Source organism: Hippoglossus hippoglossus, chromosome 22 (assembly GCF_009819705.1).
Source record: "Hippoglossus hippoglossus isolate fHipHip1 chromosome 22, fHipHip1.pri, whole genome shotgun sequence".
Taxonomy (NCBI): Eukaryota; Metazoa; Chordata; class Actinopteri; order Pleuronectiformes; family Pleuronectidae; genus Hippoglossus; species Hippoglossus hippoglossus.
The window spans coordinates 18,949,043-18,960,824 of NC_047172.1; the positions used below are offsets into that span (position 1 = coordinate 18,949,043).

The 11,782-nt window shown below is 43.9% G+C and overlaps 1 long non-coding RNA gene across 1 annotated transcript; it reads right to left on the minus strand.

The window, feature by feature from the left end:
• Positions 1–3,319: 3,319 nt before the first annotated feature.
• On the minus strand, positions 3,320–11,704 carry LOC117756128. The gene is made up of 3 exons (XR_004612736.1): positions 11,553–11,704; positions 7,532–7,533; positions 3,320–3,330 (listed from the first exon to the last, which is right to left on the minus strand). It is a non-coding gene; the product is annotated as an uncharacterized LOC117756128 (long non-coding RNA).
• Between the last annotated feature and the right edge of the window lie 78 nt (positions 11,705–11,782).

Genomic DNA, 11,782 nt, shown 5'->3' on the forward strand with positions numbered 1-11,782 from the left:
TGTCTCCGACTACACCCTGATCTGGACTCAGCTCCACCAAGAGAACAACCACAGCCAGCAGTGGTGCAGCCTGATGACCAGTCGGACACTCAGCTGCTACCGCTGCAGAGGGCGCAGGCAGCAACTCCAGCCGTCCCTAACCTCTATCCAGACTCCGACCTTGTTGCAGCGGGGGATGTGGACAGGCTTCCAGCATACACCACTCCATATGTGGCAGCCCATATTCCACGGCAAAATGGAAAAAGGACAATTCATGGCCTAAATGCAACCTCGCAAGCAACGAGGGGGCGCTAGTCAGTTATTTTGCCACGCCCATTCCTTAAAACCATCTGAATGTCTGCAGGGGGGGGGGGGGGGGGGGGGGCTGTTGTTACACAAATGTAGTTTGAGGGAGGTTGAACCTCCAACACCGAAGTTATACTAATTTCGTGTGTCACGGCAAGTTGATGAACTTTGACGCCACGCCACTATTATGGCGTTTGACGAAAAGTCACAGTAATCTTATGCCTACATTATCAATGTCTTGAGACCCATTTGATACAGTTTGACATGGCTGCGAGCAGTGAGTGAGGAGGAATACCTAAGACGTTCCAAAAACAAGACATTTCTTGTTTCCACCAGGGGGCGCTGTGATTTTAAGTCAAGATTTCTGTGTAGATGTCATCAGGCCCGGACCTTTGTTTTACATGTCTAGTTTGGAGTCGATTGGACCATGTATGTCCGAGATACAGAACCTCGTGTTTTGATGGCGTGTAATCAAACTTTGACGCCACGCCACGGTCACACCGTGTGACGAAAAATCGATCTTTTAGTTAGTTTTTATCTCCGTCTTGTTGTGATGACACTCATCTCAATTTGAAGTTGATCAGATGAAAGCCCTGGGACAAGTTCGTCAAAGTAGAAATGTGGAATATGGCCAAATGGCCACTAAATGCAAAAATATTTCATTTTCCTCATTTTAGAATTTATGTTTGAGGGTTGACAGCTAGGAGTTAGAGCATTGCCCTGGTAGGTGGGATTGGAGAGCTCCCCAGCCTTTATGAGGAAAGACGCGGGCAATTACTGCCTCTTTGTCTGATGCCTGGTAGATGGTGACTGCTGTGTTTGTGCGGGTAAGGAGACTGGGAGAAAGATGTTTTATTTACCCGCTTGAAATCTAATGAGGTGTTTTATATGTTCAGTTGGGTGGCTGTGTCTCGATCCAGATTTCTGTGGCCCCATGGTTGAGTGGAGATTCAGGGTTCACCTCTCCCCTGTTTGAGCCACAGTACAGAGTCAGCCATCCATGGTCGCTGTAAAGTAAGGTCTCACATTGAGCAAGGTAATATTTAATAGCAACGTAAAGGGTGATCCCCTCTAATGTATTTGGTTGCAATTTGATAAATGACCTTATCTCCCCCTCTTTGCAGATTAAGTGCCAGACTGCTGCTTTGCCTAATTCCAGTGTTGTCTGACCACTGGTTTCTGCGTTGATTTTATGCTGTCGGTCCGACATCTCATGCATCACATTCCTGATGGACCGTTCAACCTTTAATCGTATTGATTGTTGTTTTTAAATAAGTTATTGTGACCCAGAACCAACTGACCCTCACTCTTTTCCTTGTTTTAAGCAGCTGGACGACCTACTGGGAGTAGTTGTGGGATTCACAACTCTTTGCATGTAGGCCGACTTGAACAGTGTTGTGGTTTTGTCCGTGCAGTGTGAGTTGCAGTGGTAGTGATCAGTGTGCTCACGTGGTGGTGTCTATTGGGGTTTGTGATAGAATCTCCCCGTAGTAAGTACGCTGCCTACATAATGGTCCCCGCTATTTAGGTTAAAGTGTGTTGTATCTCTGTGGTCGAAGTATTTGTTGTTTTAGCTTTTATAAACATTCAGAAATAAAAAGCTATTTGTTTTTATTTATAATTGTCGTATAATTTTTTCCCTTCTTAAGTCCCCCATTCTAGTCCTTCCATTATTAAATAAAGATTGAATTGTGAACTGAATGCACATCTCTGCTCTTCTTGAACCCCTAAAATTTGATTGTGTCCATGCACACTGATGTCATTGGAGTCAAGCATGACCCATAGGCTGTTTTAATTCTAAAACAGTCATTCTAAACACTGTGCCGGGTCACATATATAAATAACATGCCTATATACTGCTCGTGTGGTGTCATCCAACTGTCCGCAAGCCGTGACATTCATATTCAACTAGAAACGGTGTCATTTGCCCATGTGTTTAGCTTAAATATCCTCTGATATCTTCCTACGAGATGCATTCACAGAACCTCAGACACACAATCGTGTGGCTACGTTTGCTAGCTTAGTCCACTTCCAGTGGACATTTAGGCTTAAAACATGGTGTAAATTACCTTGTTTCGAGTTGCTTATGAAAGAAAACGGCGTAACATTTTTTCCACTTAAATTTTAACCAGAATAATTCAAGGTCAGATTAGATCATGAATGTCAAATTTTGAATGTTACAGCATGAGAAAAACTCAGGGGTGGAAAAAAGCCCTTGTAGTGGAAAATTGAACTGACCAGTGTCTAAGGTAGTGGAAATCCCCCTGAGAAGGTGTCTCACTGCTGTGATACTGTCTACCTGACAGGATGGAACCCTTATTTGGCGGTGTCTCACTGCTATGACCTTGATCAACAGGGTGCATGCCCTTATTTCGTGATGTTTTTCTTCCAACTGCTACAGCGGACGGACAGACACAGATGATGATCTCATGTCTTTGATGTCTTTTTTCATATTATGTTTTATGAAACGCCTCTTTGTATAAGTTCTGGCTTTTGTGAACTTGCGGCCAGTTCCATTTTGAGCACCCGTGCTTGTTGTGTAACCTCTGCAGAGCTTACTATTATAAAGACTCAAAGGCAACTCCAGTCTGAGAATTTCATTATTTCAAATCTCAAGATGAATTTCCATCACAAACTTGGCGTCACGAACAGGATCCCTTGAAAGATCATCTGGACCCGAGAAGTCTTCGGTGGCTGATCACCCAGGAGAGAAAATCTAATGCCTCTACCTCCAACAGTTAAGAGAAGAGAGGGCCGAAATAACTTGGGTTCCGGACCTTCTTCACAGGGATCCAAAGACCTCTCTTTGGTCATCTTATATCTGGTGAGATGTTGAAATTCAGATTTTCATGACTGTTTAGATGATTTCTCAAATACAAAATCAAACATAAGAAATAATACATTTAAAGGGTTTTATTTGGAACGGGTGTATTAGTCATTCTTTCTGGATTATTGTGGTTAATGATGTTTGTCTGAGCCGTCCTCATGGCAATCATCCTAGTTGAAGGCATTTTTCCTGTTTTGCCAGAGAAGAAACGTCCACATCTTAAATTGAGTGTTCAAGGGAAATTGTAGATGTGCACGATTTCATACACTTAATTGATAAGGATGGGTAACAAGGGAAGTCAGGGACTTCAGAACCCAGAAAGTCCAAATGGTGGGCTTTATGGTTGCAAGAGTGAGGACGGGAAAGTGTGACATTTCTTCCAATATGGTCCAGAGACTTTGCTTTTCCTCATAACGGGTCATTCATTGTCGAAAAAAATTAACTTTTAAGAAAGAAACTCCTCGAGAAAGAGGAAGAATTAAAAAGCAACAAAAAAAAAGAGAGGAAAAAATAAATAAATAAATCAAGGTCGCAATGTGGAAAGACAGAAGATAATAAGAAAGTGTCTTGAAATGTGGGAAAAAGAGGAAGAGTGTAGGGACAGAAAACAAACATTTAAACAGATGGCTGAGGTTGATAAGAAGGAAACTGACAAAGTTGAAAATAAATCATATAGATCTCTGTATTCTCCATTACAGGGTGTGGCAGTCCTCTCCTCGACACCTGCCTTCCTCCTCACCTACGACAAAACCCTCCTCCATATGATGTGCAGAGACCAGACTCCACCAATCAACGATCAGGCCCATCTCAGACTCCACCCACCGCTCTCCCAGTCTATGGAGACGGGGCAGCGGGAGGACTGAATGATGACGCCACCTCTTCCTCCTCTTTAGGCCCCACTGACTTTGTAAAGATATGTCCGCACTGTGGGGGAGACCTTTTAATGCAGCATACGTCAACGCTCTCAACACACTCCTCAACGCCCTGAGGACCGCCTTCCCCAATAAAATTGACATGTCCAAAATAACGGGGTGCAAACAACAACCAGGCGAAACCGTAGGAGATTTCCTCACACGTCTGACCGTCCTGTTTAATCAACACAGAGGCATCCCCATACCTGACACCCTTGGCAACAAGCCAGGGGCTTATGAAACACATCTGAAACAGGCCTTCCTGAATGGTCTGCTCCCCCCGCTACGGGCAGACGCAGGCCACACCTTCATTGGGCTTGAGGATGCTCGCTTGACAGAGGTAAGATGTCATGCTGAACATGCTGAACGTCAACACAAAGAAACGAAAGACAAAACTCAGCAGAAAAAGAATCAACAACTCCAGAAAGCACAGCTAACCATGATGCAGGCTGTGTCAGCCCTGTCAAGGCCACACAGACAAGATAACGCTGAGAGCAGAGCCAACTTCACTGTACCAGGAAGAGAGGGGCGCGGACGTGGCCGTGGGCGAGGCTTCTCTGTACACTGGGCAAGGGACTGCCCCCAGCAGCGAGAGGAGGGGGAGACAAGAACTTTCACTGCCGACTGAACTACAGAAAGTGAGGAGGGGGCAGACGGGGGGGAGATGACCAATCTACCTGCCGAGGATCAGAGAAAGGGAAGTGAAACACAGATACATACATGCCACTGCAATGAAGAAATCGCTTGCTAAACTAACCACACACACACACACACACACACACACACACACACACACACACACCAGAGAAAACAACTTTGTGGTTCGTATGTTAAGTACAACAGTGATGCTTTTAAGAAAATGCCTCAACTCGAACTGTGTGTTAACGGTCACAAACTTAATTTCATGGTCGACTCTGGTGCAGGTTATTCTGTGGTTAGGATGTCAGATTTGCCCACATGTCCTGTGATGAGTGGTCGCTTTATATTCTCTCAAGGTGCCAGCGGTGCCACTGTAAAAGAAAATTTCACAAAACCTCTCAAATGTGCCGCTCAGTTTGACAAACATCCCATAAGGTTTGAACATGATTTTCTCTTGTCTCCCTGTTGCCCAATTAATCTATTAGGAAGAGATTTGATGATTGTGTTAGGCCTCAATTTAGTATCCTCCCCTGATGGAGTGACAGTTACGCACAATTCTTCTTCACAATGTCACAGACCACACATGAGCAGCTGCTTGTATATCAGTGGCAACTTCCTATAAATGCCTCCACTGATCTGCTCTGCAGGTCAGGGTCTCTCGACACCCCTTTTTTCTGATTTTATGCACACTGATTCATTGCATTGCACTTCACATGTGACAGACACACCAGATCACGTTTATGAATCTCTGTTTTTGCCTTTTCCTGATGATTCTCTGAAAGTGTCCAATATTTTTTGGTCTGTTTCCAGAAGTGCAGCTTCCGTCTCACTCACTGACCAACAGATGGTACTGTTTCGTGTCTCGAATTCCAGCCCTCACATCTCGCTCTCCAAGTCCCATGATGACCAGTGGCAAGACTTAGGCCCATTTGTCAGATCATGCCAGGCTGCCGTTGATTGGCAACCCACAACCACGCCTGACGTAATGTATTCACCCAGTCTGAGTGCATTTGATCAAAAAATGTCTCCAACCTTCTGTTCTCCAGCCACACGCTCATTTGTTGTGACTGAAAATCACCTTCATTCTTATGCAATGTTGTCCAACCCCTCTGATGTTTCGCCTTTACTTTCAGATCTGCCTGAAACACTGTGGGCAAAGGACAAATATGATGTGGGCCTCATCAGAAACTGTGATCCAGTCAAAATCACTCCAAAATCTGATTATAGGCCATGTAAACAACAATATCCACTCAGACAGAATGCAGTGGAGGGGATACGTCCTGTTTTTGAATCCTTTTTGCAGGCTGGTGTAATTGTCCCCTGCCCTGATTCACCGGTCTGCACTCCACTGTTCCTAGTTAAGAAGATCAGAGACAAAGGTCAACCTACTGAGTGGCGGTTTGTGCAGGATCTGAAGGCTGTGAATGATGCTGTAATTGCTCGATCGCATATTGTTCCCGACCCATACACGCTGCTTTCCCAAATTCCGTCTAATGCAGCGTGGTTTTCGGTTGTAGACTTATCCAATGCTTTTTTGTTAGTGTTCCTGTCCACAGGGACAGCCAGTACTGGTTAGCTATTAATTTTGAAAACAAGGCCTACACATTCACACGCCTATGTCAAGGCTACTGTGAATCTCCATCATTATACAATCAGGCTCTCAGGAACAGTCTTGAATCCCTCATCCTCATTCCGGGTTCAGCTCTCTTGCAGTATGTTGATGATCTACTAATTGCCAGTCCCACACAGGAGCAATGTGAAACAAATACGATCGCTTTGCTGAGACATCTGGCTCGTGAGGGCCAGAAAGTCAGCCTCAGCAAACTACAGTTTGTTCAACAAACTGTCACGTTTCTGGGTCATGTCGTCACCAAAGATGGCAAATCCCTGTCTGATAAGAGATCAGAAGCTATTGTTAACATGCCTAAACCCTTGACGAAGAAACAACTCATGTCATTCATCGTAGAACGTTCATTCCTGACAACTCTTCTTGAAGCCCCTTTAGGTGCTCTATACCATGGCAAATCACTCACTCCTCACGGACATGTCGTTTGGACTCCAGAGGCAGTCGAGGCATTTGTCACACTGAAGAAGATGCTGCAGCAATCTCCCACTTTTGCTCTCCCTAACCCTGACAAACCTTTTGTTCAGGCTGTGGATGAGAGAGACCGCTGCATGACTTCCGTCCTCCTTCAGTCTCATGGTGACAAATATCGCCCTGTCGCCTACTTCTCCGCCGAACTTGATCCGGTGGCAGCTGGCCTTCCGCGTTGTTTGCGTGCAGTGGCCGCCTGTGAAAAAAGCCGTCCTTGCCTCACGAGACATAGTAGGTTACTCTGACTTGACACTCCTTGTTCCTCATGCTGTGTCTCTCATTCTTACAGAACAGAAGACCTCAAATCTCTCTGCTGCTCGCTGGTTCCGGTATCACACTGTTCTTCTTGACATGCCCAACATCACAGTGAAACGCTGTTCAACTTTGAACCCAGCCACGCTTCTTCCGCTTCCGGATGACGGGGAAGAACACAACTGTGTGGCTGAACTTCAAGTCCAGTGTTCCCCACGACACTGACCTCTCTGACGAACCTCTTTCTAACTCTGACTTGATTCTGTATGTCGATGGGTCCGCCTCACGTGACCCTGTCTCTGGTACTAACTGTGTTGGTTTTTCTGTTTGTTCAGATAACGAAGTTCTCCTCTCGAGTTCTCTTCCTCATCACCTCTCAGCACAGGCAGCAGAGTTCATTGCACTCACGGAAGCATGCAAATTGGCTACTGGTAAAACACTCACAGTCTACACTGACTCCAGATATGCGTTCGGTGTAACTCATGATTTTGGCGCCCTTTGGCAACACAGAAACTTCCTCACATCTTCTGGTAAAAAGATAGCACACCACAGTCTCATCACAGATCTTCTGTCTGCCATTTTGCATTGTTAAGAGACATTATTCCACGATGGGGAATTCCTAGCAGAATTTCCAGTGACAATGGCAGACACTTCGTAAACGAAGCTGTCAAACAACTCGGTTCTCATCTAACTATGGATGTGCGAACACTGTGCATATCATCCAGCCAGTGGTGGAGCTGTGGAACAAGAGAACGGCACACTCAAAACTAAACTTGCAAAGTGCTGTGAAGGCACAGGTCTTGCATCGACAAAAGTCCTGCCTCTGGTGCTGATGTACATGAGGATGAGAAAACGAACCCCACATTGGTGTGGATCCTCCTCTTCTCCGCTTCCATCCACAGACTTGTGTGATCATGATATGTTGTCCTATTGCTCTCACCTGACTTCTTCTCTTTCAGACATCAGGAAACAGGTGGCAAGGGCCCTACCAGGTACTGCTCACAACCCACACAGCAGTGAAAGTTGCTGAAAGAGCCACCTGGATCCACGCCAGCCACTGCAAACGAGAACCAGCTCCATCTGACCAGCTGACGCCTTCAACTCAAAGCACACACACTGATACTTCCACAGGTTGAGAAGCACCGAGAGTGTTGTATGATTAACCACACGAGCGTTCTGCCACAACACAGAAGAAATCTGCCTGACAACTGCGACCATGGACAGGCCATGGCATCCATTTCGACATCCAGGGTTGTGTGGCCTCAGAGGCTCACTATACGTGTTACTCATGATCTCCTCTATTATTATTTTGCACATTATTCTGTCTAGATGCACTCCTGTAAAAGTCTCTGATGATCTAACGAACTGTCTTTTCCTACGGTGTCCTCTCAGAACCATCCAGCACATGCAAATTTGACTAGACACAAGAGAAGTGATTCAGGTCCCCTTGATCCGTAACTTATTCCCCATCCCTCCCTACCTGGACACTGACAGCACAGATGGTTCTGATGACAATACTCAATTTTAGGTTTGTTATGTTATTTTCTCCCCCCAGCTTGCTTATGTGTTTCTTTGTGATTTCACTAGACAAAAACAGCTACTGCAATTATCCGTTCAACTTCATATTTTATGATGCTTTAATTTGAATTTTTAAGGTTGATGTGAGTTACTTTATGAAGTTTGTACATACTGAATCAATTTTACTTCCAAGCAAGAATTAAAAAAGTTTTTACTGGATATTTTCAACCTTAGATATACTGTATGTTGACATTTAACGTTTTATTACATTTTAATATGAGTTACTTATGCCAATCAATACAGTATGTTAAATTTTGACAATGGTTAATGAGATGATGATGTTGTTTGACCTGATTTCCTTCCATTTTCATTTTAAATGCTTGCTCAATTACAGGAAAAGAACATTTTTCTTTCCACAAAAACAGCAGCGGCTACCTATTGCACCTCCCTGCTATGCATCGATGTTCTAGAACCTCTCCATGGTGGATGTGACCCTGTATGTACGCAAAGTACCAGGGTTGAAGACTCGTCGATATTCTTCTATGATTATGATGTTGATTATGATGTTTCTTGATTATTTTTCGTTAGTGATCATATTTTTATTGATGATCAAAGGGGGACGTGTAGTGGAAAATTCAACTGACCAGTGTCTAAGGTATTGGAAATCCCCCTGACCAGGTGTCTCACTGCTGTGATACTGTCTACCTGACAGGATGGAACCCTTATTTGGCGGTATCTCACTGCTATGACCTTGATCAACAGGGTGCATGCCCTTTTTTGGTGATGTTTTCTTCCAACTGCTACAGCGGACGGACAGACACAGATGATGATCTCATGTCTTTCATGTCTTTTTTCATGTTATGTTTTATGAAGCGCCTCTTTGTATAAGTTCTGGCTTTTGTGAACTTGCGGCCAGTTCCATTTTGAGCACCCGTGCTTGTTGCGTAACCTCTGCAGAGCTTACTGTTATAAAGACTCAAAGGCAACTCCAGTCTGAGAAGTTCATTATTTCAAATCTCAAGATGAATTTCCATCACACCCTCAAGCAGCTACAGTTTGAGTATCCTTTGTCTTACACTGCAAACTTTGGGATATAACACAAATTCAACACCATTTCTTTGTATAATTGACAGTCACAACTTTATCATATTATTCCTAAACCTGCCTGTTCTCTTTTCCTGTGTTACTGCTCTTGAGCAACTATTCCTTGTCATTAGTGAGTCCTCCTCAAACTGTTCTACAATGTACTGTCACTTTTTATTGTTTGTGTGCTTGTTATAATCTGTTCAGTCTGTTTCTATTTGTATTCACTTCCTGTTTTATTTTGTTGTCAGGGTTCTTGTGACTAGTGTCTAGTTTTACTTCCTGTTGGTTTCCCCACACACCTGTACCTTGTTTGTAATTAAGCTTTCCCTATTTATACCCTGTGTTTCCTCTCACCCTCTGCCAGATTGTCATTGTCTCCTTCGTGTGCACATCCTCTCAAGCCTTAATTCACCTGTGTTTGCTTGCTTGGTTTTGGACTCTGCCTGGATTGCGGATTTTGGATTTTGTGCTTTATCCCAAAATGGACTTGATTGCTACTCTGACTGCCTGCCCGTGTATGACCCCTGGATTATTAAAGTAAAGTTTTATTTTGAACTTAATTTTTGGTCTCCGTGGTTTCCTTCTGCATCTGAGTCCCAGTTCTGTACAGGAGTGTCACAGTGCTGGACATTGTGCGCAGAGCTTTTTATAAACAGTCAATGGAGCAGAGTGAAGTTAGAAAACCAGATTATGTTTTTATTGTTGTTTTTTACATTCCAGAAAATTAAACTGCATTTGTTTAATACTCTTCATTTGTGTGGCATATATATAACTTAGAGAAAGATTTATTTAACCAATGTTATTTTTCATACTTTGCATGTCCACAACTCTTCAAAATAAAGCTTTGTAATATAGCTTGACATAAAGCATTGCAGCAATAAAATGAGCATTGTGCTTTTACTTTAATGACACATTTCTAAAGAGGAGCCATTCCGGCGATCAACTTGGTCTACAGACTGAAGGCACACTGACCCTCCCCCACTGACTGGAAGGCGCTGTTTGGTTTTTTTATTCATATGATATTAATACTGAATGTATCGAGTGCCCAAATTCAACAATGTAGTTCCTCGCGCCATTAAAATTAAACATGCCAAGTGTGAAGCCAATGAGATAAACTGTTCAAGTTTCACATACAGACGTACAGACAGCAACACTGTTTATCAGTTTTACAGTGCCACTCATCCTAGACATGTACGTTCTACCTGCGTTCGCAAGGATTGTATCTTCCAAAAACAAGCAGATTAGATTAACCTCTGACTTCAAGTGTGTGTGTGAATGTTTGTCTGACACAAACAAACAGCTTGTGACAGATCAACACCTATGGGTGCACCCTAGGGCTGCACAATTAATCAAATTTTAATCGCGATCACGATTTTGGCTGCCACAATTAAATGAGCATGATCGTCAGCGATATTGACGTTTAAAATGCGTGCTCTGCTATATATCAAATCAAGCGCTTCCTCAACTAACAGTCAGCCAACCACCAGGGGGAGAACGAGATGGGAGGTGTCATGCGCGCACCCTGCAGCGGCAGGCTCAAAAAAAGTTCTGTCTGCAGTCGACTCCGGTATTAGTAGAAGAGTAGAGAGACAGACAACAGAACAGAGAGCAGATGGTCACGGCTGTCGTGTGAAAGGTAAATCAAATGTCAGGAGCAGAAGGCGAGGAGCTAGTCCCTCGAAAAGGATCATCATCCGTTGTCTGGAAGTTTTTTGGATTTAGGGCAAGTGATGTTAACCAAGAACAAATCATATGCACAGAGTGCGTTAGAGTTGTGTCTGCGCCACATAGCAATACAACTAACTTGTTCAACCACCTGAAAAATCACCACAAACCACGACGAATGCATTAAGGCCAAAGCTAACGTTACCTCACTGAATCTCCGTCCATGTCCAACGTCAACCCAGAAAACCATAACAGCGACCCTGCATAGCGCGACAGCGTATCCATCCACCTCCCAAAGACACACTGAAATAACGGATGCAATCGCATTTCATTTGGCCAAAGACATGTGTCCAATAAATATTGTGAGCAATGAAGGCTTCAGAAAAATGGTCAAGACACTAGACAAGAGATACGTGATCCCCTCGCGCAATTATTTACCTGCACTGTATGAAAAACGTCGGGGGGAAATACAAAGGGATGTCACAGCATTGTTTTCATTTGGTT